This window comes from Cherax quadricarinatus, chromosome 34 (genome assembly GCF_038502225.1).
Source record: "Cherax quadricarinatus isolate ZL_2023a chromosome 34, ASM3850222v1, whole genome shotgun sequence".
NCBI classification, from domain to species: Eukaryota; Metazoa; Arthropoda; class Malacostraca; order Decapoda; family Parastacidae; genus Cherax; species Cherax quadricarinatus.
In genome coordinates this window covers 2,888,004-2,901,780 of record NC_091325.1, presented here as the reverse complement: position 1 = coordinate 2,901,780, position 13,777 = coordinate 2,888,004, and the positions used below count along the sequence as shown (strand labels likewise).

Below are 13,777 nucleotides of genomic sequence, written 5' to 3'. Positions count from 1 at the left end.
AAGAATTTCTATAAATATTTTCTATACATGTGACAATATTTTAACTTCGATGTTATAATTGTTTGTACTTAACTTATACAAAAAAGTTTATAAATCAGCAGTATATATATGGAAATTATGGGACTGCTTATAACACCTCAACTTTCATTGATAAAATTTAGATTTTTTCTGCATAAATATATATAAAAGACAAGTCTCCAGCTTCATATGAAAAAAAAGAAAATAAATGAAATTTTCGTTATAATTATATTGTGGCAGTGAATAACTGATTTTAAATTCATTATAAATAACATAAAAACGTATTACATTGAACTGAGCGTCAAATCCATATGGGCCATAGGGTTCTTGGTTGACTGGGAGGTATTCAGGTTTGATCCGAGGACAGGAAGAACAGGTACAGTTCCTTGGATCAAGAGCCCATCACCGGCACAGAAATGTAGCACCTTAGACGAGAGAGAAATACGCTAAATATAGCGGAAATATAGCAGGCTATATTTAATACACTTAAAAGCATAGTCCTCTAAAAAGAAAGTATAGGCCTCTAAAAATGTCATGACTTAGAGATATAAGGTCATGAAAGAAGAGTATATGTAGAGTTTAATATAAGAACCCCAATGTAAGTACAAGGACCCCAGTGGAAATACAAGGACCCCAATGGACATAAGTCACTTTGATTTTTTGGGGTTATCCTGGTGTATAATTTACACATATATTACTATGTATGACAATTTTTATAACTGTATCTATATGTACCTATACCCAAATAAACTAACTTAATGAACCCCAGTGGAAAGAAATCAATTTACCAGACTTTTCTGGAGTTATCCCAGATAATCCACATACACTTTACTACACATAACAGTCTACATAACAGCATCAATGTATACCTATATGCAAATCAAGTCAGTAATAGTTCTAGTGAGAGTGGCAACTGTTGTGTAGGTGGCCAGGGATGGTAGTGTGTGTGTCAGTGTCTGCTAGTGATGGTGTGACTCTCTCTACTCCTCTTCCTGCCTCATATTGTACTCTTGTATTACTTACACTCAACAGTCTGCTGCTCTCTGGTGTTGATTCATGGGATGGTAAGTGTAAATGGTCGTTTGGAGGTGTGATTTTGGTTTTTCAATATTGATTGCTAGATATGTCTGGTCCAGCCTCTGCATTGCGTTTTGTCCGGCTTTGTAAAAGTTGAATTAAAGGCTTATTTAAGCCGATTACTATGACTTATTTCTAGGTATGTGTGTATTATCAGATTATCTTAATCTTATTTTAATAAGTTATTTCTATTATAACTTTCTCCGGCTCTTTATTGCAGCATTATTGCGAAATTTGATTTTTGTCCAGTAAATCTTGATTACTTGGGATTATTGTGTCTTAAGGGTGGAAGGTATTTTATATGTCGTTGATTAATCTAACCTGTAGCCTCCAGATCACAACGGGAGGCTCGATTTCAATCCCGGGTGGGTGGAGGCATTAGGTATGTTCCATTCCACGTGTTACTCTGTACATCTAGCATTAATTAGGTATCTGAGTCATATAGCTAACTGGGATAGAGGAATGTCTGATCTCACTGGAAATAAGCCACACTGCCTGGCTTCCTTGGGTTATCCTGGGTTAGTAATCTTTCCGTTTATGTATATAATGTTGTGCCGAATAGGTTAAATTGGTCATTTAGCAAAAACTCATTTAAAATTAAGTCCTTTCTAATTTTTTCATTTATGTAATGTAACATTAATAATTTTGCACCAAAAGAACCTTAGAAAACTTACCCAACATTATTATAACAAGCGCAATTTAATTAAGTATAATCCAACTAAATATATTTTACATAAATTTACAATAATTTAATAATAAAAAAAAACAATGAAATATATTTTTTTCGTTAGGTTCAGAATGATTTTTTTTACTAAATTATTGCATACACAAATTTTTGCTTGCCCTATTCGGCAAGAAGAGCTTTGCTATTTAAGCAAAAATAGCAAGTTTTACCTATTCGGCCCCTCAGGGAAGGTTCCTTGATGTTGGTGAGGGGCTCTTGATTTAGGGAATTGGATCTGTGCTCCAGTTCCCCGAATTAAGCCTGAATGCCTTCCACATCCCTCCCAGGCTCTGTGTAATCCTACGGGTTTAGCGCTTCCCCTTGATTATAATAATAATAATAATTACCTATTCGGCACGATATATATATATATATATATATATATATATATATATATATATATATATATATATATATATATATATATATATATATATATATATATATATATATATATATATATATATATATATATAGACATCACGAAGCCTGATCAGAGATTGGGCCGCGGGGGCGTTGATCCCCGAGGCCCTCTCCAGGTATTTTCCAGATTTACCACATTATGTGGCTGCCCAGATCTGTGTATTTTGCAAAGTTAAGTTCGTGGATTTTGTTTATCTAACATCCATCGTGCAGGATGGTGTCCCACCGGATGCTGTGTACTGTATATATGTGAAACATTGAAATGTGTCAGCCCGAGATGGGAGACTTCAGTATCACGATGAGGATACCATCAAACTTGACACTGCGGATTCAGTAGCTACGGCAGCTTTAAGATTTTCTTAAGAGGTGAGGTTAACTTCAAAGGAAATACCAGCGTTCCGTTGATAAGATAACATAAGTCAAGCTTTACCCAGAAAATTCACAAATTATTTATCAGACTGTTGTATAAATTTGTACAGTGGTTCTGAAGGTACATTAAAGGTACATTATACGATTTAAAGTAGATTACAATATAGGACCGAAATGCTCTGCATAAATATGGGCTTTCCACCTGTACTACTCAATGTCAGCCATCTCTGTACAAACATTGTATCATACTGCAATAAAGGAGAATGATAGTTGTTTCTGAAGACTTTATTCTGATTATTAACCTGTTAACATCCCAGGATAAACTAACAGGAACATGATGGACACAACAGAAGAAGCACTAACTTGGTATATTGTTCTTCCTGTTAAGAAAGTAGTATCTAACATATCCTTGATAATGAGGAGCAGTCGGTTTAAAATATCTACTAACTCTTCGACCTGTGTCAGAGACTCAGTAAGCAGCAGACTAACTGACAATACAATCACCAGAACAGTTTATATAATTCCGTGTGGGGAATGTGATAAGAAGCATGTGGGTGAAAGTGCAAGATCTCTGGACTGATGAAGCCACTGTGTGGCGAAACGTTTCCTCAATAAAGATACCCATATGTTTTATGTCTCATTCTTCAACTTGTCGGTTTTCAAAACTATTAATCACAGCTCTGGAACAGTTTACATGAACTACGAGTACTGAAACAACGCTCGGTGTCCAAAACAAGAGCACACAGTTCCACCTCATAAAGAGGAAAGAACCCAAGTTAGTTATCTGGAAAAAAAAGCTCAGGACACTGTCGTGTTTAGAGGCTGCCCACAAAAATGCGGTAGTTTTTTTTTTTAGTTTAATATCTTTATTATGCACCCCATACTCATCCTGTGGGTGGTAGTCAAAATATTACAGAGGTACATAATTTGTCCAGGGACTGGACTCCAAAATTTTGATAGCTGAGCAAGTTACAAAGGTAATGAACTCCAGGTAGAGCTGGTCACACTCGTGACTAATTACAAAGGTAATGAACTAGATCTGATTACAATAATGAGAATTTACAAAGGTAATGAGCTCCAGGTAGAGCTGGTCACAATCATGACAAGTTTCAAAGGTAATGAATCATATAACCGCCAAACACGTTAATACATACATGGTTACAATCATGAATAAATTACAGAGTAATGATCAGTTAACAAACATTCTAGGGAATTCATCCATTGCTCTAACAACAGATGTTGCTAGGTACCTGTCCCTCCTCGGCAGGACAGCCAGACAGCCATTGCAAACAGCAGCAGGTTGCGCCAGGATCTGCTGCCTGCAGGAGCACCATCGACCCTACCCAAGAGGTCCAAGAGGCCAGCGACTCCGCTAGCAGCCCGAGGGAGAACTGCCCTGGGGACGTGTCAGCATCTTGGTTGACGCCAGTTTGATTGAAGATCCCAGGCCCTCTATAAAGGTGAAGTCACTGCAGCTGTCACCTCTTGTCTGCGGTAGAAATAGTATTTTTGAAAGCTTGGTAAACCGAATAATGTTCAGCCTGGGTACTACAGTTAGATGACCAACCAGCGAGGCCGTGCCATCTGCCTCCGTCTGTATCTCCATTTTTTACTAATTTGTGTTCCTATTGACCTACAAATGTAGGTACTGAAGACCCGGCATTTCAATAATTAAAATCCAGTCGCATCCTTTTGCAGGATACACATGGGAAAGATGCTACTCGTGTAACATCCTCTGCCAGTTGCAAGATTTCTTGGGAGAGGATGCTGCTGGATTTTACTGCTAGGTAACAGCCACGGATGGTGTTAGAAAGACTTGCTCATACATCTCGTGGGGTTGGACGTCACATTCTCTTGGATGTGAGGCGAGACCGTCGTCCACTGGGCGACCCTTGACTCCATAACTCTTGAGGATACCCGTCCCGTTAGACTTTCAGAAGTCCCCCTGGAAGAGACTGCCACGAGGCTTGTCTGGGTGAAGTATCCAGGTTCAAGTGGAGACCGACTTCTCAGTGTATACCAGAGGTCACAAACGTTTTATTCTCAAGTGGGTCACATAAAAGTTTGAAATTGGTAAAGGGGCCTCGCTTCAAAAAGGAGTGTGATGCAAATGTAGATATTAGTAAAGTATTAAACGAAAATTAACCACAATATTATGATAATCAGTATATAAATAATGGCTAATACCCAGAGATGAGACTGGATAATGGAATCAGGTCCTACGTTGAACCTCCTCACCTCTCTCTTTTGTTTTTCTCTGTGGTGAAAGAGAGAGATGAGAGACGAACCAAGAAGACACACTGCAGAGCGAACTTATTGACACAGTTCGTTGTATGCCCTTCAAGGAAGTGCCTTGATGCCGGTGAGGGGCTCTTTATCCAAGGAATTGGACTTATCCTCCCTTCGATCGAACCTGATCGCCTCTCAGTCATTGCGTGACTCCTACTGGTTTATCGCTCGCCCTTCTGCATGAATGTAATAATAAACAACTTTATGAAGCGTCTACTGGGTTATAATCGTCTATATTCGACTGAAGAAGCCGGCTGAGCAGACGAAACGTTTCGACAGACACCTAAACGTTGCACAAGTCTTACTCATGAACATATCGGCAATGTATACCATTTGCGACGTAAAATATATTATTGAAATAATTAATACACGGTTTAAGTTGAGGAGTCGGGACACATCTGTTGAACGTCACGTACAAAGATTTAAATTATACTACAGTGACAGAAAACATCAAGAAAGTTGTTGGAGTGGCGATGTACGTCAGAAAATCTGAACTACTGTATCGGAAAAAGATACAAGAGGCTTAAAGGACAAACACATAATTGGTTTGGTTGCAATTTCTTTAAAAGCATGACGGAAAGAGTCTTCGGTATGTGATACACACTACTGAAGTTAAAATGTGATAAGGACAAACTTCTTCGGGAAGAAATTATGGCTTCAGTATACGATCATTGGGAGATTTTAATTTCCATGAAACTGTCTGGAATTCCGTGACTGAGAATCTAAGTCTTACGACTTATAGACATAATCCGGGACTACTTTCTACAGCAGTTTGTGGTTAGACCAACTAGAGGGAATAATCTGTTTGACCTGGTTCTGACAGAGAAACTTTGATAAATATAGATGACAGAGAAGGTTGGAGCAATCTACCACAAATCACGCCAAAGATGTGCATATGAATCGATATGCGATGCAACGTCCCTCCCCAGTGAAAGGAAGGGGGGACCTTGAGTACACTAAGAGAACACATAAGTGTCAGGGGGACCAAAACTTCAACTGCCTCCCAGCATATATAAGTGGTGTTACCAATAGAGCCCTGGCTGTCTTCAAGAGGGAGCTGGACAGGCACCTAAAGCCAATACCTGATCAGCCAGGCTGGTTCGTATGTCGGTTTGCGCGTGGCCAACAGTGAATTGACCCTGAAGGCATTCAGGGAACTGGAGCACAGATCCAATTTCCCAGATCAAGAGCCCCTCACCACCACCAAGGAACCTCCCTTCAGGGGTTGCCCTTCACAATTTACCTAAAAAACTGCAAGAGGGAAATAATTACTGACGACACGAGAAATTAGGCGTCCGTTGTATTAGAAAATTAGCGTAGCATTTCTAACATACAGTAGACATTATTTTTAGTACAAAGATTTGCAAAGTTATTAATACTGGTAGTAATAATAATAAGGAGACCTTAAATAATGAGAATTATAATAGCTAAAATTATATATAAGTTTCAAGCTGTGTGAAGCGTGTTAGGCAGTAATAACATCGTTGTTAAGTCGTGTAAACTTATTCACTTAATTAAATTACCCAGTGTGAGTATGTGGGACTTCTGGTAAAGATCAGGAGTTAATTTTGGTACAGTTAGGTGACTGGTAGTTAGCTGGTTGTCTGGTAGTTAGCTGGTTGTCTGGTAGTTAGCTGGTTGTCTGGTAGTTAGCTGGCTGACTGGTAGTTAGCTGGTTGTCTGGTAGTTAGCTGGTTGTCTGGTAGTTAGCTGGTTGTCTGGTAGTTAGCTGGCTGACTGGTAGTTAGCTGGTTGTCTGGTAGTTAGCTGGTTGTCTGGTAGCTGGTTGTCTGGTAGTTAGCTGGTTGTCTGGTAGTTAGCTGGTTGTCTGGTAGTTAGCTGGCTGACTGGTAGTTAGCTGGTTGTCTGGTAGTTAGCTGGTTGTCTGGTAGTTAGCTGGCTGACTGGTAGTTAGCTGGTTGTCTGGTAGTTAGCTGGCTGACTGGTAGTTAGCTGGCTGTCTTGTAGTTAGCTGGTTGTCTGGTAGTTAGCTGGCTGACTGGTAGTTAGCTGGTTGTCTGGTAGTTAGCTGGTTGTCTGGTAGTTAGCTGGTTGTCTGGTAGTTAGCTGGTTGTCTGGTAGTTAGCTGGCTGACTGGTAGTTAGCTGGTTGTCTGGTAGTTAGCTGGTTGTCTGGTAGTTAGCTGGTTGTCTGGTAGTTAGCTGGTTGACTGGTAGTTAGCTGGTTGTCTGGCAGTTAGCTGGTTGTCTGGTAGTTAGCTGGTTGTCTGGTAATTAGTTAGGTGATATACATAAAGGCGGCCACAATATTACTGGCAGTATTGTGATTTTTATTTTTTGGGGGACAAGCCTAGTTGTGTCTGTTATGATGACTCGTAATTTGAAATTCTGCCAGAATATATCAAGCATCGTTAGTATTATTAGTATTTTTAATGATGTTAATTGACTCGATGTATTAATTATTCACCTGGGCAGAGTCGTGTTATTAATAACTTGGTCTGAGCACCCAGAATATCTAAATGGGGCAGCTGGCCTCCAGTAGCAACAGCCTGGATGACCAGGTTAGCACTCCCGGAGCCTGGCCCATGGCCAGGCTCCGGGAGTAGAAAGACTCCCGAAACTCATCAAAGGTATATCAAAGGTAAAGGTAGATTAAGATTAACCCATGGGGATAGAAGTACTACTGTATAGTAGATAGAATTTTTTAAAGATAGACTGAAATTAGACAAAATTAATTGGACTTGATGTAGCTTAGCATCAGGACTTGGAGTTGTGTTATGACTGGAATATAACCACAAGTGATAGTTGAAAACTTAATGTACAGTAAGGACTCTAGTTGAAATAAGTAACTTTGACTTTTTTTGGGGGTTGTGGACTGGTCTTGGGTCGGCCTTTCTTATCTATTCTTTATGTGCCTTTTCATTTTCCCTCTCCCAGGGGCACTGGAGGAGGGAAGTGATAATAATAGTAACTGCAGCTCTGCTGGAAGGAGACCTTTGAAGCTGTCGTAGCTGATGCGCCATTACTGGAATACTTGACGATGATCCATACCACTGGTGGGGTTTGAACCCGCGGTCAGAGAGTCTCAAAACTCCAGACCGTCGGGTTAGCCACTGGGCCAGCTAGCTTCAATAAGATTCACCTAACTAGGTATATTTCTACACCATAGGAAGGTTAACATAGGCACCACTGTGCCTATGTTAGCCTAGAGTTCGTCACGGCCATGCTAGCGGGAGATTCCTCTGTAAAAACTTGCATTTGTGGTCACAGTGGTGCCTATGTTAGCCTTCCTATGGTGTAGAAATATACATATGTAGTTGGATGAATCTTATTGAAGCTAGCTGGCCCAGTGGCTAACGTGACGGTCTGGAGTTTTGAGACTCTCTGGCCGCGGGTTCAAACCCCACCCGTGGTATGGGTTGTTTGCAACCGTGTCATTACGCTTTCGTGAGTCACTTGACGATAACCTCATTGTCCTACTGAAGTCTCCCAGCTCAGGCTGACACTACTGAAGTCTACCAGCTCAGGCTGAAACTACTGAAGTCTACCAGCTCAGGCTGACACTACTGAAGTCTACCAGCTCAGGCTGAAACTACTGAAGTCTACCAGCTCAGGCTGACACTACTGAAGTCTACCAGCTCAGGCTGACACTACTGAAGTCTACCAGTTCAGGCTGACACTACTGAAGTCTACCAGCTCAGGCTGACACTACTGAAGTCTACCAGTTCAGGCTGACACTACTGAAGTCTACCAGCTCAGGCTGACACTACTGAAGTCTACCAGCTCAGGCTGACACTACTGAAGTCTCCCAGCTCAGGCTGACACTACTGAAGTCTACCAGCTCAGACTGACACTACTGAAGTCTACCAGCTCAGGCTGACACTACTGAAGTCTCCCAGCTCAGACTGATACTACTGAAGTCTACCAGCTCAGGCTGACACTACTGAAGTCTCCCAGCTCAGACTGACACTACTGAAGTCTCCCAGCTCAGGCTGACACTACTGAAGTCTCCCAGCTCAGACTGACACTACTGAAGTCTATCAGCTCAGGCTGACACTGCTGAAGTCTCCCAGCTCAGGCTGACACTACTGAAGTCTCCCAGCTCAGGCTGACACTACTGAAGTCTACCAGCTCAGGCTGACACTACTGAAGTCTCCCAGCTCAGGCTGACATTGCTGAAGTCTCCCAGCTCAGGCTGACACTACTGAAGTCTCCCAGCTCAGGCTGACACTACTGAAGTCTCCCAGCTCAGACTGACACTACTGAAGTCTACCAGCTCAGGCTGACACTACTGAAGTCTCCCAGCTCAGGCTGACACTACTGAAGTCTCCCAGCTCAGACTGACACTACTGAAGTCTCCCAGCTCAGGCTGACACTACTGAAGTCTCCCAGCTCAGGCTGACACTACTGAAGTCTACCAGCTCAGGCTGACACTACTGAAGTCTACCAGCTCAGGCTGACACTGCTGAAGTCTCCCAGCTCAGGCTGACACTACTGAAGTCTCCCAGCTCAGGCTGACACTACTGAAGTCTACCAGCTCAGGCTGACACTACTGAAGTCTACCAGCTCAGGCTGACACTACTGAAGTCTACCAGCTCAGACTGACACTACTGAAGTCTACCAGCTCAGGCTGACACTACTGAAGTCTACCAGCTCAGGCTGACACTACTGAAGTCTACCAGCTCAGACTGACACTACTGAAGTCTACCAGCTCAGGCTGACACTACTGAAGTCTACCAGCTCAGACTGACACTACTGAAGTCTCCCAGCTCAGGCTGACACTGCTGAAGTCTCCCAGCTCAGGCTGACACTACTGAAGTCTCCCAGCTCAGACTGACACTACTGAAGTCTCCCAGCTCAGGCTGACACTACTGAAGTCTACCAGCTCAGGCTGACACTACTGAAGTCTCCCAGCTCAGGCTGACACTACTGAAGTCTCCCAGCTCATGCTGACACTACTGAAGTCTCCCAGCTCAAGCTGACACTACTGAAGTCTACCAGTTCAGGCTGACACTACTGAAGTCTACCAGCTCAGACTGACACTACTGAAGTCTACCAGCTCAGGCTGACACTACTGAAGTTTCCCAGCTCAGGCTGACACTACTGAAGTCTCCCAGCTCAGACTGACACTACTGAAGTCTCCCAGCTCAGGCTGACACTACTGAAGTCTACCAGCTCAGGCTGACACTACTGAAGTCTACCAGCTCAGGCTGACACTACTGAAGTCTACCAGCTCAGGCTGACACTACTGAAGTCTCCCAGCTCAGGCTGACACTACTGAAGTCTCCCAGTTCAGGCTGACACTACTGAAGTCTACCAGCTCAGGCTGACACTACTGAAGTCTACCAGCTCAGGCTGACACTACTGAAGTCTACCAGCTCAGGCTGACACTACTGAAGTCTACCAGCTCAGGCTGACACTACTGAAGTCTCCCAGCTCAGGCTGACATTACTGAAGTCTCCCAGCTCAGGCTGACACTACTGAAGTCTCCCAGCTCAGGCTGACACTACTGAATTCTACCAGCTCAGGCTGACACTACTGAAGTCTACCAGCTCAGGCTGACACTATTGAAGTCTCCCAGCTCATGCTGACACTACTGAAGTCTCCCAGCTCAGGCTGACACTACTGAAGTCTACCAGCTCAGGCTGACACTACTGAAGTCTCCCAGCTCAGACTGACACTACTGAAGTCTCCCAGCTCAGGCTGACACTACTGAAGTCTACCAGCTAAGGCTGACACTACTGAAGTCTCCCAGCTCAGGCTGACACTACTGAAGTCTACCAGCTCATGCTGACACTACTGAAGTCTACCAGCTCATGCTGACACTACTGAAGTCTACCAGCTCATGCTGACACTACTGAAGTCTCCCAGCTCAGGCTGACACTGGACCTGGAGTTTACCTGGAGAGAGTTCCGGGGGTCAACGCCCCCGCGGCCCGGTCTGAGACCAGGCCTCCTGGTGGATCAGAGCCTGATCAACCAGGCTGTTGCTGCTGGCTGCACGCAAACCAACATACGAGCCACAGCCCGGCTGATCCGGAACTGACTTTAGGTGCTTGTCCAGTGCCAGCTTGAAGACTGCCAGGGGTCTGTTGGTAATCCCCCTTATGTGTGCTGGGAGGCAGTTGAACAGTCTCGGGCCCCTGACACTTATTGTATGGTCTCTTAACGTGCTAGTGACACCCCTGCTTTTCATTGGGGGGATGGTGCATCGTCTGCCAAGTCTTTTGCTTTCGTAGTGGGTGATTTTCGTGTGCAAGTTCGGTACTAGTCCCTCTAGGATTTTCCAGGTGTATATAATCATGTATCTCTCCCTCCTGCGTTCCAGGGAATACAGGTTTAGGAACCTCAAGCGCTCCCAATAATTGAGGTGTTTTATCTCCGTTATGCGCGCCGTGAAAGTTCTCTGTACATTTTCTAGGTCGGCAATTTCACCTGCCTTGAAAGGTGCTGTTAGTGTGCAGCAATATTCCAGCCTAGATAGAACAAGTGACCTGAAGAGTGTCATCATGGGCTTGGCCTCCCTAGTTTTGAAGGTTCTCATTATCCATCCTGTCATTTTTCTAGCAGATGCGATTGATACAGTGTTATGGTCCTTGAAGGTGAGATCCTCCGACATGATCACTCCCAGGTCTTTGACGTTGGTGTTTCGCTCTATTTTGTGGCCAGAATTTGTTTTGTACTCTGATGAAGATTTAATTTCCTCATGTTTACCATATCTGAGTAATTGAAATTTCTCATCGTTGAACTTCATATTGTTTTCTGCAGCCCACTGAAAGATTTGGTTGATGTCTGCCTGGAGCTTTGCAGTGTCTGCAATGGAAGACACTGTCATGCAGATTCGGGTGTCATCTGCAAAGGAAGACACGGTGCTGTGGCTGACATCCTTGTCTATGTCGGATATAAGGATGAGGAACAAGATGGGAGCGAGTACTGTGCCTTGTGGAACAGAGCTTTTCACCGTAGCTGCCTCGGACTTTACTCTGTTGACGACTACTCTCTGTGTTCTGTTAGTGAGGAAATTATAGATCCATCGACCGACTTTTCCTGTTATTCCTTTAGCACGCATTTTGTGCGCTATTACGCCATGGTCACACTTGTCGAAGGCTTTTGCAAAGTCTGTATATATTACATCTGCATTCTTTTTGTCTTCTAGTGCATTTAGGACCTTGTCGTAGTGGTCCAATAGTTGAGACAGACAGGAGCGACCTGTTCTAAACCCATGTTGCCCTGGGTTGTGTAACTGATGGGTTTCTAGATGCGTGGTGATCTTGCTTCTTAGGACCCTTTCAAAGATTTTTATGATATGGGATGTTAGTGCTATTGGTCTGTAGTTCTTTGCTGTTGCTTTACTGCCCCCTTTGTGGAGTGGGGCTATGTCTGTTGTTTTTAGTAACTGTGGGACGACCCCCGTGTCTCCCAGCTCAGGCTGACACTACTAAAGTCTCCCAGCTCAGGCTGACACTACTGAAGTCTACCAGCTCAGGCTGACACTACTGAAGTCTACCAGCTCAGGCTGACACTGCTGAAGTCTACCAGCTCAGACTGACACTACTGAAGTCTCCCAGCTCAGGCTGACACTACTGAAGTCTACCAGCTCATGCTGACACTACTGAAGTCTACCAGCTCAGGCTGACACTACTGAAGTCTACCAGCTCATGCTGACACATTCCAACACCCTGTATGAGCACCATCCTGTGTGATGGAATATAACAGGGAAACACAGCTCGTCTGTTCACACTGTGTAACACAGCTCGTCTGTTCACACTGTGTAACACAGCTCGTCTGTTCACACTGTGTAACACAGCTCGTCTGTTCACACTGTGTAACACAGCTCGTCTGTTCACACTGTGTAACACAGCTCGTCTGTTCACACTGTGTAACACAGCTCGTCTGTTCACACTGTGTAACACAGCTCGTCTGTTCACACTGTGTAACAGAGCTCGTCTCTGTCCACACTTTGTAACACAGCTCGTCTCTGTCCACACTGTGTAACACAGCTCGTCTGTCCACACTGTGTAACACAGCTCGTCTGTCCACACTGTGTAACACAGCTCGTCTGTCCACACTGTGTAACACAGCTCGTCTCTGTCCACACTGTGTAACACAGCTCGTCTCTGTCCACACTGTGTAACACAGCTAGTGTCTGTCCTCACTGTGTAACACAGCTTGCGTCTGTCCCCACTGTGTAATACAGCTCGTCTCTGTCCACACTGTGTAACACAGCTAGTGTCTGTCCCCACTGTGTAACACAGCTAGTGTCTGTCCACACTGTGTAACACAGCTAATGTCTGTCCACACTGTGTAACACAGCTAGTGTCTGTCCCCACTGTGTAACACAGCTCGTCTGTCCACACTGTGTAACACAGCTAGTGTGTGTCCACACTGTGTAACACAGCTAGTGTGTGTCCACACTGTGTAACACAGCTAGTGTGTGTCCACACTGTGTAACACAGCTAGTGTGTGTCCACACTGTGTAACACAGCTAGTGTGTGTCCACACTGTGTAACACAGCTAGTGTCTGTCCCCACTGTGTAACACAGCTAGTGTCTGTCCACACTGTGTAACACAGCTAATGTCTGTCCACACTGTGTAACACAGCTAGTGTCTGTCCCCACTGTGTAACACAGCTCGTCTGTCCACACTGTGTAACACAGCTATAGTCTGTCCCCACTGTGTAACACAGCTCGTCTCTGTCTACACTGTGTAACACAGCTCGTCTGTCCCCACTGTGTAACACAGCTAGTGTGTGTCCACACTGTGTAACAGCTAGAGTGTCCACACTGTGTAACACAGCTAGTGTGTGTCCACACTGTGTAACACAGCTAGTGTGTGTCCACACTGTGCAACACAGCTAATGTATGTCCACAATGTGCAACACAGGTAGTGTGTGTCCCCACTGTGTAACACAGGTAGTG

The 13,777-nt window shown here is 44.0% G+C and overlaps 1 protein-coding gene across 2 annotated transcripts in view; it reads left to right on the top strand.

The window, feature by feature from the left end:
• The first annotated feature begins 937 nt into the window (after window positions 1–937).
• Trpm (transient receptor potential cation channel, subfamily M) overlaps window positions 938–13,777 on the top strand; it is a 235,099-nt gene continuing 222,259 nt past the window's right edge. For both annotated transcript variants that reach the window (XM_070091119.1, XM_070091118.1), the window contains exon 1: window positions 938–1,082. The gene's annotated coding sequence lies outside the window, so the exon portion shown is untranslated. The remainder of the gene's footprint in view (window positions 1,083–13,777) is intronic.